This window comes from Hyla sarda, unplaced genomic scaffold (genome assembly GCF_029499605.1).
Source record: "Hyla sarda isolate aHylSar1 unplaced genomic scaffold, aHylSar1.hap1 scaffold_2163, whole genome shotgun sequence".
Taxonomy (NCBI): Eukaryota; Metazoa; Chordata; class Amphibia; order Anura; family Hylidae; genus Hyla; species Hyla sarda.
In genome coordinates, this window is record NW_026608832.1 from 1 (window position 1) to 12,797 (window position 12,797).

The 12,797-nt window shown below is 46.4% G+C and overlaps 6 non-coding genes across 6 annotated transcripts; all 6 read left to right on the forward strand.

Annotated features, from left to right (window-relative positions):
- The first annotated feature begins 889 nt into the window (after nt 1-889).
- Nucleotides 890-1,080, forward strand: LOC130319762 (U2 spliceosomal RNA). The gene has a single exon (XR_008865841.1). It is a non-coding gene; the product is annotated as a U2 spliceosomal RNA (small nuclear RNA).
- Nucleotides 1,081-3,153: 2,073 nt separating this feature from the next.
- LOC130319774 (U2 spliceosomal RNA) lies at nt 3,154-3,344 on the forward strand. Its single transcript, XR_008865852.1, has one exon. It is a non-coding gene; the product is annotated as a U2 spliceosomal RNA (small nuclear RNA).
- Nucleotides 3,345-5,427: 2,083 nt separating this feature from the next.
- LOC130319784 (U2 spliceosomal RNA) lies at nt 5,428-5,618 on the forward strand. Its single transcript, XR_008865861.1, has one exon. It is a non-coding gene; the product is annotated as a U2 spliceosomal RNA (small nuclear RNA).
- Nucleotides 5,619-7,689: 2,071 nt separating this feature from the next.
- Nucleotides 7,690-7,880, forward strand: LOC130319785 (U2 spliceosomal RNA). Its single transcript, XR_008865862.1, has one exon. It is a non-coding gene; the product is annotated as a U2 spliceosomal RNA (small nuclear RNA).
- A 2,085-nt stretch (nt 7,881-9,965) lies between these two features.
- Nucleotides 9,966-10,156, forward strand: LOC130319780 (U2 spliceosomal RNA). Its single transcript, XR_008865857.1, has one exon. It is a non-coding gene; the product is annotated as a U2 spliceosomal RNA (small nuclear RNA).
- A 2,083-nt stretch (nt 10,157-12,239) lies between these two features.
- On the forward strand, nt 12,240-12,430 carry LOC130319786 (U2 spliceosomal RNA). The gene has a single exon (XR_008865863.1). It is a non-coding gene; the product is annotated as a U2 spliceosomal RNA (small nuclear RNA).
- The last annotated feature ends 367 nt before the right edge of the window (nt 12,431-12,797 follow it).

Below are 12,797 nucleotides of genomic sequence, written 5' to 3' on the forward strand. Positions count from 1 at the left end.
TATATATATATATATACGCGCACACACACACATATATATAAACGTATTCTCCGTTGAGATATTGCAGCCGCTGCTGTGTCCAGGCCCAGGAGCCTTAGCACTGTGCTGTGATGTCACTCAATACCACTGACATCACTAGGTGTAAACAACATCTCTCCTTTGCTGTGTATGTGACTATGGAGCTGTTTGGTGATGTCGTCTATTATGGCCTTCATAGAAGCAACAGGAGATTGTTGCATCCATCTAGAACCCTCAGAACTACAGTGCTATGATGTCACTCACTTCCACAGGCCTTGCAGAGTGTAAACAACAACAACCCAGCTTTGTTGTGTATGTAACCATAGGGATTTGTGATGTCACCTAGAACCTTCACAGCAGCGACAGCTTTATGAGGAGCATCAGCACTGCTCTGCCTGAGCAGAACCATCACCGCCATAGGTTGTCAAATAACCCGGGTTTAACCCACACAGGTAAGTCCAATGGGGTGCAGGCATGTCCTCTATGCTTACAGCTTCCCGTGGGTGTTGGTTTGATACCGTTTGGGGACAGCCAAGGAGGCATCTGCAGGCAACAAAGGTAGGTGTGTGCTTGTGTGTGTGTTTCCTATGCAGATCCTAAGCCCAGTGTCACATGCAAGTAGGAGGAGTAAGAAGGGTTCCTGGCAAATCCGGGTTATGGATTGCATTTAAAAAGGCCCCGTGGGAGTGCAATGGGCCCCTGTCTTGCTGCTTAGCAATAATGGTATGGGTTTAGGTTCTGCTGTGTGTACTGGTGGTTGACTGCCCCCCAGCCCAGAGTGTGCATGGAAAATTGTCTGGCAGCCTCCCTGACAGCAAGCAGTGATAGTGCCCATGAAGGGGACCTTGTTGGGCCCGCCCCTTTCACGGTTATCGCTTCTCGGCCTTTTGGCTAAGATCAAGTGTAGTATCTGTTCTTATCAGTTTAATATCTGATACGTCCCCTATCTGGGGACCATATATTAAATGGATTTTTGAGAACGGGGGCCGATTTCGAAGCTTGCTTCCGTCGCCCTATGCATTGACCCGATATGGCAGTATCTTCGGGTACAGTGCACCACCCCCTTACAGGGTTAAAAAGAAAGATTCCTACTTTCATTGCTACCTGCTTGCTGGCTAGCCAGCTAGCCAGCCCTGTGGGCCTTGCTGCTGCTGCTGCTGCAGCCAAAAAACAAAAGGTGGTGCTGCTGCTGCTTCTGCTTCTGCCTGGCCGCTGTTTGAGCGTCCAGGCACAGGACTTCTGCTGCTGCTGACTAAATGGCCTCCTTAATTGGATCATTTGAGTAGCCAGCACACCTGTGCAGGTAGGGCATGACATGATAGGCAGCTGCCTTGATAGCGGGTGGGTGCTGAATGTTCCTAATTGACAAAATAAGATTAATGCTTATGAAGAAATATAAAATCTCATCCCTTCCCCAATATCGCGCCACACCCCTACCCCTTAATTCCCTGGTTGAACTTGATGGACATATGTCTTTTTTTGACCGTACTAACTATGTAACTATGTAACATAACATGGGGGGGGGGGTCTCCTGGCTGTTCACACAGGTGTGTCATTGCTGTACATTGACCATGCATTGCTTCTGTGGTATTGCAAAGGCAAAGACAAATGCTTCCAGCCATCCATTGCACTAATGGATTGGTCATCAGCTGGCTGTCTATGTCCCGCATCAATATAGACCAAAGTACAGAGGGTTAGGCTATGCTATTGTGCACCTACCTGATGCATCAGAAGGTGCGAGGCCCTTGCTAAATTCTGTGCACAGACTTTGAGATCTATGCTTTAGACTGTATCTAAACCTGCTCCAACATGGACTGACATTCTGGCCTACTTTCAGCCGATGCGACTTGTCTGTCGCTGAACAGTCGCTTTTTATGTATTCAGCACCTATGTATAATGTTGTAAAAATGCTCTAGAAGCTAAAGTCGCAGAAATGTCACACATATTTGGCCTGCAACTTTCTGTGCGACAAATTCAGACAGGAAAAATCAGTATAAATCCTTAGAAAATTATCCCCCAGTGTCTCCATCTGCTGGCGGTATTGAATAAGCATTGCTGCACTGATGGGGTATGCATTAGACGAAAAAAAAGAAGAAAAAGAAGAATAATACGCCCAGAAAAGAGGCGAAAAGGAGAAAAACGTAAAAAAACGTGAAAAAAAAGTAAGAGGAAGAGAAGGGAAAAAAAGGTGGAAATGGGTTTAAAAGTGATTTCGGCGGAGAAATATATATATATATATATATATATATATATATATATATACGCGCACACACACACATATATATAAACGTATTCTCCGTTGAGATATTGCAGCCGCTGCTGTGTCCAGGCCCAGGAGCCTTAGCACTGTGCTGTGATGTCACTCAATACCACTGACATCACTAGGTGTAAACAACATCTCTCCTTTGCTGTGTATGTGACTATGGAGCTGTTTGGTGATGTCGTCTATTATGGCCTTCATAGAAGCAACAGGAGATTGTTGCATCCATCTAGAACCCTCAGAACTACAGTGCTATGATGTCACTCACTTCCACAGGCCTTGCAGAGTGTAAACAACAACAACCCAGCTTTGTTGTGTATGTAACCATAGGGATTTGTGATGTCACCTAGAACCTTCACAGCAGCGACAGCTTTATGAGGAGCATCAGCACTGCTCTGCCTGAGCAGAACCATCACCGCCATAGGTTGTCAAATAACCCGGGTTTAACCCACACAGGTAAGTCCAATGGGGTGCAGGCATGTCCTCTATGCTTACAGCTTCCCGTGGGTGTTGGTTTGATACCGTTTGGGGACAGCCAAGGAGGCATCTGCAGGCAACAAAGGTAGGTGTGTGCTTGTGTGTGTGTTTCCTATGCAGATCCTAAGCCCAGTGTCACATGCAAGTAGGAGGAGTAAGAAGGGTTCCTGGCAAATCCGGGTTATGGATTGCATTTAAAAAGGCCCCGTGGGAGTGCAATGGGCCCCTGTCTTGCTGCTTAGCAATAATGGTATGGGTTTAGGTTCTGCTGTGTGTACTGGTGGTTGACTGCCCCCCAGCCCAGAGTGTGCATGGAAAATTGTCTGGCAGCCTCCCTGACAGCAAGCAGTGATAGTGCCCATGAAGGGGACCTTGTTGGGCCCGCCCCTTTCACGGTTATCGCTTCTCGGCCTTTTGGCTAAGATCAAGTGTAGTATCTGTTCTTATCAGTTTAATATCTGATACGTCCCCTATCTGGGGACCATATATTAAATGGATTTTTGAGAACGGGGGCCGATTTCGAAGCTTGCTTCCGTCGCCCTATGCATTGACCCGATATGGCAGTATCTTCGGGTACAGTGCACCACCCCCTTACAGGGTTAAAAAGAAAGATTCCTACTTTCATTGCTACCTGCTTGCTGGCTAGCCAGCTAGCCAGCCCTGTGGGCCTTGCTGCTGCTGCTGCTGCAGCCAAAAAACAAAAGGTGGTGCTGCTGCTGCTTCTGCTTCTGCTTGTGTCTGGCCGCTGTTGGAGCGTCCAGGCACAGGACTTCTGCTGCTGCTGACTAAATGGCCTCCTTAATTGGATCATTTGAGTAGCCAGCACACCTGTGCAGGTAGGGCATGACATGATAGGCAGCTGCCTTGATAGCGGGTGGGTGCTGAATGTTCCTAATTGACAAAATAAGATTAATGCTTATGAAGAAATATAAAATCTCATCCCTTCCCCAATATCGCGCCACACCCCTACCCCTTAATTCCCTGGTTGAACTTGATGGACATATGTCTTTTTTCGACCGTACTAACTATGTAACTATGTAACATAACATGGGGGGGGGGGTCTCCTGGCTGTTCACACAGGTGTGTCATTGCTGTACATTGACCATGCATTGCTTCTGTGGTATTGCAAAGGCAAAGACAAATGCTTCCAGCCATCCATTGCACTAATGGATTGGTCATCAGCTGGCTGTCTATGTCCCGCATCAATATAGACCAAAGTACAGAGGGTTAGGCTATGCTATTGTGCACCTACCTGATGCATCAGAAGGTGCGAGGCCCTTGCTAAATTCTGTGCACAGACTTTGAGATCTATGCTTTAGACTGTATCTAAACCTGCTCCAACATGGACTGACATTCTGGCCTACTTTCAGCCGATGCGACTTGTCTGTCGCTGAACAGTCGCTTTTTATGTATTCAGCACCTATGTATAATGTTGTAAAAATGCTCTAGAAGCTAAAGTCGCAGAAATGTCACACATATTTGGCCTGCAACTTTCTGTGCGACAAATTCAGACAGGAAAAATCAGTATAAATCCTTAGAAAATTATCCCCCAGTGTCTCCATCTGCTGGCGGTATTGAATAAGCATTGCTGCACTGATGGGGTATGCATTGGACGAAAAAAAAGAAGAAAAAGAAGAATAATACGCCCAGAAAAGAGGCGAAAAGGAGAAAAACGTAAAAAAACGTGAAAAAAAAGTAAGAGGAAGAGAAGGGAAAAAAAGGTGGAAATGGGTTTAAAAGTGATTTCGGCGGAGAAATATATATATATATATATATATATATATATATATATATATATACGCGCACACACACACATATATATAAACGTATTCTCCGTTGAGATATTGCAGCCGCTGCTGTGTCCAGGCCCAGGAGCCTTAGCACTGTGCTGTGATGTCACTCAATACCACTGACATCACTAGGTGTAAACAACATCTCTCCTTTGCTGTGTATGTGACTATGGAGCTGTTTGGTGATGTCGTCTATTATGGCCTTCATAGAAGCAACAGGAGATTGTTGCATCCATCTAGAACCCTCAGAACTACAGTGCTATGATGTCACTCACTTCCACAGGCCTTGCAGAGTGTAAACAACAACAACCCAGCTTTGTTGTGTATGTAACCATAGGGATTTGTGATGTCACCTAGAACCTTCACAGCAGCGACAGCTTTATGAGGAGCATCAGCACTGCTCTGCCTGAGCAGAACCATCACCGCCATAGGTTGTCAAATAACCCGGGTTTAACCCACACAGGTAAGTCCAATGGGGTGCAGGCATGTCCTCTATGCTTACAGCTTCCCGTGGGTGTTGGTTTGATACCGTTTGGGGACAGCCAAGGAGGCATCTGCAGGCAACAAAGGTAGGTGTGTGCTTGTGTGTGTGTTTCCTATGCAGATCCTAAGCCCAGTGTCACATGCAAGTAGGAGGAGTAAGAAGGGTTCCTGGCAAATCCGGGTTATGGATTGCATTTAAAAAGGCCCCGTGGGAGTGCAATGGGCCCCTGTCTTGCTGCTTAGCAATAATGGTATGGGTTTAGGTTCTGCTGTGTGTACTGGTGGTTGACTGCCCCCCAGCCCAGAGTGTGCATGGAAAATTGTCTGGCAGCCTCCCTGACAGCAAGCAGTGATAGTGCCCATGAAGGGGACCTTGTTGGGCCCGCCCCTTTCACGGTTATCGCTTCTCGGCCTTTTGGCTAAGATCAAGTGTAGTATCTGTTCTTATCAGTTTAATATCTGATACGTCCCCTATCTGGGGACCATATATTAAATGGATTTTTGAGAACGGGGGCCGATTTCGAAGCTTGCTTCCGTCGCCCTATGCATTGACCCGATATGGCAGTATCTTCGGGTACAGTGCACCACCCCCTTACAGGGTTAAAAAGAAAGATTCCTACTTTCATTGCTACCTGCTTGCTGGCTAGCCAGCTAGCCAGCCCTGTGGGCCTTGCTGCTGCTGCAGCCAAAAAACAAAAGGTGGTGCTGCTGCTGCTTCTGCTTGTGTCTGGCCGCTGTTGGAGCGTCCAGGCACAGGACTTCTGCTGCTGCTGACTAATTGGCCTCCTTAATTGGATCATTTGAGTAGCCAGCACACCTGTGCAGGTAGGGCATGACATGATAGGCAGCTGCCTTGATAGCGGGTGGGTGCTGAATGTTCCTAATTGACAAAATAAGATTAATGCTTATGAAGAAATATAAAATCTCATCCCTTCCCCAATATCGCGCCACACCCCTACCCCTTAATTCCCTGGTTGAACTTGATGGACATATGTCTTTTTTCGACCGTACTAACTATGTAACTATGTAACATAACATGGGGGGGGGGGGGGGGGTCTCCTGGCTGTTCACACAGGTGTGTCATTGCTGTACATTGACCATGCATTGCTTCTGTGGTATTGCAAAGGCAAAGACAAATGCTTCCAGCCATCCATTGCACTAATGGATTGGTCATCAGCTGGCTGTCTATGTCCCGCATCAATATAGACCAAAGTACAGAGGGTTAGGCTATGCTATTGTGCACCTACCTGATGCATCAGAAGGTGCGAGGCCCTTGCTAAATTCTGTGCACAGACTTTGAGATCTATGCTTTAGACTGTATCTAAACCTGCTCCAACATGGACTGACATTCTGGCCTACTTTCAGCCGATGCGACTTGTCTGTCGCTGAACAGTCGCTTTTTATGTATTCAGCACCTATGTATAATGTTGTAAAAATGCTCTAGAAGCTAAAGTCGCAGAAATGTCACACATATTTGGCCTGCAACTTTCTGTGCGACAAATTCAGACAGGAAAAATCAGTATAAATCCTTAGAAAATTATCCCCCAGTGTCTCCATCTGCTGGCTGTATTGAATAAGCATTGCTGCACTGATGGGGTATGCATTAGACGAAAAAAAAGAAGAAAAAGAAGAATAATACGCCCAGAAAAGAGGCGAAAAGGAGAAAAACGTAAAAAAACGTGAAAAAAAAGTAAGAGGAAGAGAAGGGAAAAAAAGGTGGAAATGGGTTTAAAAGTGATTTCGGCGGAGAAATATATATATATATATATATATATATATATATATATACGCGCACACACACACATATATATAAACGTATTCTCCGTTGAGATATTGCAGCCGCTGCTGTGTCCAGGCCCAGGAGCCTTAGCACTGTGCTGTGATGTCACTCAATACCACTGACATCACTAGGTGTAAACAACATCTCTCCTTTGCTGTGTATGTGACTATGGAGCTGTTTGGTGATGTCGTCTATTATGGCCTTCATAGAAGCAACAGGAGATTGTTGCATCCATCTAGAACCCTCAGAACTACAGTGCTATGATGTCACTCACTTCCACAGGCCTTGCAGAGTGTAAACAACAACAACCCAGCTTTGTTGTGTATGTAACCATAGGGATTTGTGATGTCACCTAGAACCTTCACAGCAGCGACAGCTTTATGAGGAGCATCAGCACTGCTCTGCCTGAGCAGAACCATCACCGCCATAGGTTGTCAAATAACCCGGGTTTAACCCACACAGGTAAGTCCAATGGGGTGCAGGCATGTCCTCTATGCTTACAGCTTCCCGTGGGTGTTGGTTTGATACCGTTTGGGGACAGCCAAGGAGGCATCTGCAGGCAACAAAGGTAGGTGTGTGCTTGTGTGTGTGTTTCCTATGCAGATCCTAAGCCCAGTGTCACATGCAAGTAGGAGGAGTAAGAAGGGTTCCTGGCAAATCCGGGTTATGGATTGCATTTAAAAAGGCCCCGTGGGAGTGCAATGGGCCCCTGTCTTGCTGCTTAGCAATAATGGTATGGGTTTAGGTTCTGCTGTGTGTACTGGTGGTTGACTGCCCCCCAGCCCAGAGTGTGCATGGAAAATTGTCTGGCAGCCTCCCTGACAGCAAGCAGTGATAGTGCCCATGAAGGGGACCTTGTTGGGCCCGCCCCTTTCACGGTTATCGCTTCTCGGCCTTTTGGCTAAGATCAAGTGTAGTATCTGTTCTTATCAGTTTAATATCTGATACGTCCCCTATCTGGGGACCATATATTAAATGGATTTTTGAGAACGGGGGCCGATTTCGAAGCTTGCTTCCGTCGCCCTATGCATTGACCCGATATGGCAGTATCTTCGGGTACAGTGCACCACCCCCTTACAGGGTTAAAAAGAAAGATTCCTACTTTCATTGCTACCTGCTTGCTGGCTAGCCAGCTAGCCAGCCCTGTGGGCCTTGCTGCTGCTGCTGCTGCAGCCAAAAAACAAAAGGTGGTGCTGCTGCTGCTTCTGCTTCTGCTTGTGTCTGGCCGCTGTTGGAGCGTCCAGGCACAGGACTTCTGCTGCTGCTGACTAAATGGCCTCCTTAATTGGATCATTTGAGTAGCCAGCACACCTGTGCAGGTAGGGCATGACATGATAGGCAGCTGCCTTGATAGCGGGTGGGTGCTGAATGTTCCTAATTGACAAAATAAGATTAATGCTTATGAAGAAATATAAAATCTCATCCCTTCCCCAATATCGCGCCACACCCCTACCCCTTAATTCCCTGGTTGAACTTGATGGACATATGTCTTTTTTCGACCGTACTAACTATGTAACTATGTAACATAACATGGGGGGGGGGGGGTCTCCTGGCTGTTCACACAGGTGTGTCATTGCTGTACATTGACCATGCATTGCTTCTGTGGTATTGCAAAGGCAAAGACAAATGCTTCCAGCCATCCATTGCACTAATGGATTGGTCATCAGCTGGCTGTCTATGTCCCGCATCAATATAGACCAAAGTACAGAGGATTAGGCTATGCTATTGTGCACCTACCTGATGCATCAGAAGGTGCGAGGCCCTTGCTAAATTCTGTGCACAGACTTTGAGATCTATGCTTTAGACTGTATCTAAACCTGCTCCAACATGGACTGACATTCTGGCCTACTTTCAGCCGATGCGACTTGTCTGTCGCTGAACAGTCGCTTTTTATGTATTCAGCACCTATGTATAATGTTGTAAAAATGCTCTAGAAGCTAAAGTCGCAGAAATGTCACACATATTTGGCCTGCAACTTTCTGTGCGACAAATTCAGACAGGAAAAATCTGTATAAATCCTTAGAAAATTATCCCCCAGTGTCTCCATCTGCTGGCGGTATTGAATAAGCATTGCTGCACTGATGGGGTATGCATTAGACGAAAAAAAAGAAGAAAAAGAAGAATAATACGCCCAGAAAAGAGGCGAAAAGGAGAAAAACGTAAAAAAACGTGAAAAAAAAGTAAGAGGAAGAGAAGGGAAAAAAAGGTGGAAATGGGTTTAAAAGTGATTTCGGCGGAGAAATATATATATATATATATATATATATATATATATATATATATACGCGCACACACACACATATATATAAACGTATTCTCCGTTGAGATATTGCAGCCGCTGCTGTGTCCAGGCCCAGGAGCCTTAGCACTGTGCTGTGATGTCACTCAATACCACTGACATCACTAGGTGTAAACAACATCTCTCCTTTGCTGTGTATGTGACTATGGAGCTGTTTGGTGATGTCGTCTATTATGGCCTTCATAGAAGCAACAGGAGATTGTTGCATCCATCTAGAACCCTCAGAACTACAGTGCTATGATGTCACTCACTTCCACAGGCCTTGCAGAGTGTAAACAACAACAACCCAGCTTTGTTGTGTATGTAACCATAGGGATTTGTGATGTCACCTAGAACCTTCACAGCAGCGACAGCTTTATGAGGAGCATCAGCACTGCTCTGCCTGAGCAGAACCATCACCGCCATAGGTTGTCAAATAACCCGGGTTTAACCCACACAGGTAAGTCCAATGGGGTGCAGGCATGTCCTCTATGCTTACAGCTTCCCGTGGGTGTTGGTTTGATACCGTTTGGGGACAGCCAAGGAGGCATCTGCAGGCAACAAAGGTAGGTGTGTGCTTGTGTGTGTGTTTCCTATGCAGATCCTAAGCCCAGTGTCACATGCAAGTAGGAGGAGTAAGAAGGGTTCCTGGCAAATCCGGGTTATGGATTGCATTTAAAAAGGCCCCGTGGGAGTGCAATGGGCCCCTGTCTTGCTGCTTAGCAATAATGGTATGGGTTTAGGTTCTGCTGTGTGTACTGGTGGTTGACTGCCCCCCAGCCCAGAGTGTGCATGGAAAATTGTCTGGCAGCCTCCCTGACAGCAAGCAGTGATAGTGCCCATGAAGGGGACCTTGTTGGGCCCGCCCCTTTCACGGTTATCGCTTCTCGGCCTTTTGGCTAAGATCAAGTGTAGTATCTGTTCTTATCAGTTTAATATCTGATACGTCCCCTATCTGGGGACCATATATTAAATGGATTTTTGAGAACGGGGGCCGATTTCGAAGCTTGCTTCCGTCGCCCTATGCATTGACCCGATATGGCAGTATCTTTGGGTACAGTGCACCACCCCCTTACAGGGTTAAAAAGAAAGATTCCTACTTTCATTGCTACCTGCTTGCTGGCTAGCCAGCTAGCCAGCCCTGTGGGCCTTGCTGCTGCTGCTGCTGCAGCCAAAAAACAAAAGGTGGTGCTGCTGCTGCTTCTGCTTCTGCTTGTGTCTGGCCGCTGTTGGAGCGTCCAGGCACAGGACTTCTGCTGCTGCTGACTAAATGGCCTCCTTAATTGGATCATTTGAGTAGCCAGCACACCTGTGCAGGTAGGGCATGACATGATAGGCAGCTGCCTTGATAGCGGGTGGGTGCTGAATGTTCCTAATTGACAAAATAAGATTAATGCTTATGAAGAAATATAAAATCTCATCCCTTCCCCAATATCGCGCCACACCCCTACCCCTTAATTCCCTGGTTGAACTTGATGGACATATGTCTTTTTTCGACCGTACTAACTATGTAACTATGTAACATAACATGGGGGGGGGGGTCTCCTGGCTGTTCACACAGGTGTGTCATTGCTGTACATTGACCATGCATTGCTTCTGTGGTATTGCAAAGGCAAAGACAAATGCTTCCAGCCATCCATTGCACTAATGGATTGGTCATCAGCTGGCTGTCTATGTCCCGCATCAATATAGACCAAAGTACAGAGGGTTAGGCTATGCTATTGTGCACCTACCTGATGCATCAGAAGGTGCGAGGCCCTTGCTAAATTCTGTGCACAGACTTTGAGATCTATGCTTTAGACTGTATCTAAACCTGCTCCAACATGGACTGACATTCTGGCCTACTTTCAGCCGATGCGACTTGTCTGTCGCTGAACAGTCGCTTTTTATGTATTCAGCACCTATGTATAATGTTGTAAAAATGCTCTAGAAGCTAAAGTCGCAGAAATGTCACACATATTTGGCCTGCAACTTTCTGTGCGACAAATTCAGACAGGAAAAATCAGTATAAATCCTTAGAAAATTATCCCCCAGTGTCTCCATCTGCTGGCGGTATTGAATAAGCATTGCTGCACTGATGGGGTATGCATTAGACGAAAAAAAAGAAGAAAAAGAAGAATAATACGCCCAGAAAAGAGGCGAAAAGGAGAAAAACGTAAAAAAACGTGAAAAAAAAGTAAGAGGAAGAGAAGGGAAAAAAAGGTGGAAATGGGTTTAAAAGTGATTTCGGCGGAGAAATATATATATATATATATATATATATATATATATATATATATATGCGCACACACACACATATATATAAACGTATTCTCCGTTGAGATATTGCAGCCGCTGCTGTGTCCAGGCCCAGGAGCCTTAGCACTGTGCTGTGATGTCACTCAATACCACTGACATCACTAGGTGTAAACAACATCTCTCCTTTGCTGTGTATGTGACTATGGAGCTGTTTGGTGATGTCGTCTATTATGGCCTTCATAGAAGCAACAGGAGATTGTTGCATCCATCTAGAACCCTCAGAACTACAGTGCTATGATGTCACTCACTTCCACAGGCCTTGCAGAGTGTAAACAACAACAACCCAGCTTTGTTGTGTATGTAACCATAGGGATTTGTGATGTCACCTAGAACCTTCACAGCAGCGACAGCTTTATGAGGAGCATCAGCACTGCTCTGCCTGAGCAGAACCATCACCGCCATAGGTTGTCAAATAACCCGGGTTTAACCCACACAGGTAAGTCCAATGGGGTGCAGGCATGTCCTCTATGCTTACAGCTTCCCGTGGGTGTTGGTTTGATACCGTTTGGGGACAGCCAAGGAGGCATCTGCAGGCAACAAAGGTAGGTGTGTGCTTGTGTGTGTGTTTCCTATGCAGATCCTAAGCCCAGTGTCACATGCAAGTAGGAGGAGTAAGAAGGGTTCCTGGCAAATCCGGGTTATGGATTGCATTTAAAAAGGCCCCGTGGGAGTGCAATGGGCCCCTGTCTTGCTGCTTAGCAATAATGGTATGGGTTTAGGTTCTGCTGTGTGTACTGGTGGTTGACTGCCCCCCAGCCCAGAGTGTGCATGGAAAATTGTCTGGCAGCCTCCCTGACAGCAAGCAGTGATAGTGCCCATGAAGGGGACCTTGTTGGGCCCGCCCCTTTCACGGTTATCGCTTCTCGGCCTTTTGGCTAAGATCAAGTGTAGTATCTGTTCTTATCAGTTTAATATCTGATACGTCCCCTATCTGGGGACCATATATTAAATGGATTTTTGAGAACGGGGGCCGATTTCGAAGCTTGCTTCCGTCGCCCTATGCATTGACCCGATATGGCAGTATCTTCGGGTACAGTGCACCACCCCCTTACAGGGTTAAAAAGAAAGATTCCTACTTTCATTGCTACCTGCTTGCTGGCTAGCCAGCTAGCCAGCCCTGTGGGCCTTGCTGCTGCTGCTGCTGCAGCCAAAAAACAAAAGGTGGTGCTGCTGCTGCTTCTGCTTCTGCTTGTGTCTGGCCGCTGTTGGAGCGTCCAGGCACAGGACTTCTGCTGCTGCTGACTAAATGGCCTCCTTAATTGGATCATTTGAGTAGCCAGCACACCTGTGCAGGTAGGGCATGACATGATAGGCAGCTGCCTTGATAGCGGGTGGGTGCTGAATGTTCCTAATTGACAAAATAAGATTAATGCTTATGAAGAAATATAAAATCTCATCCCTTCCCCAATATCG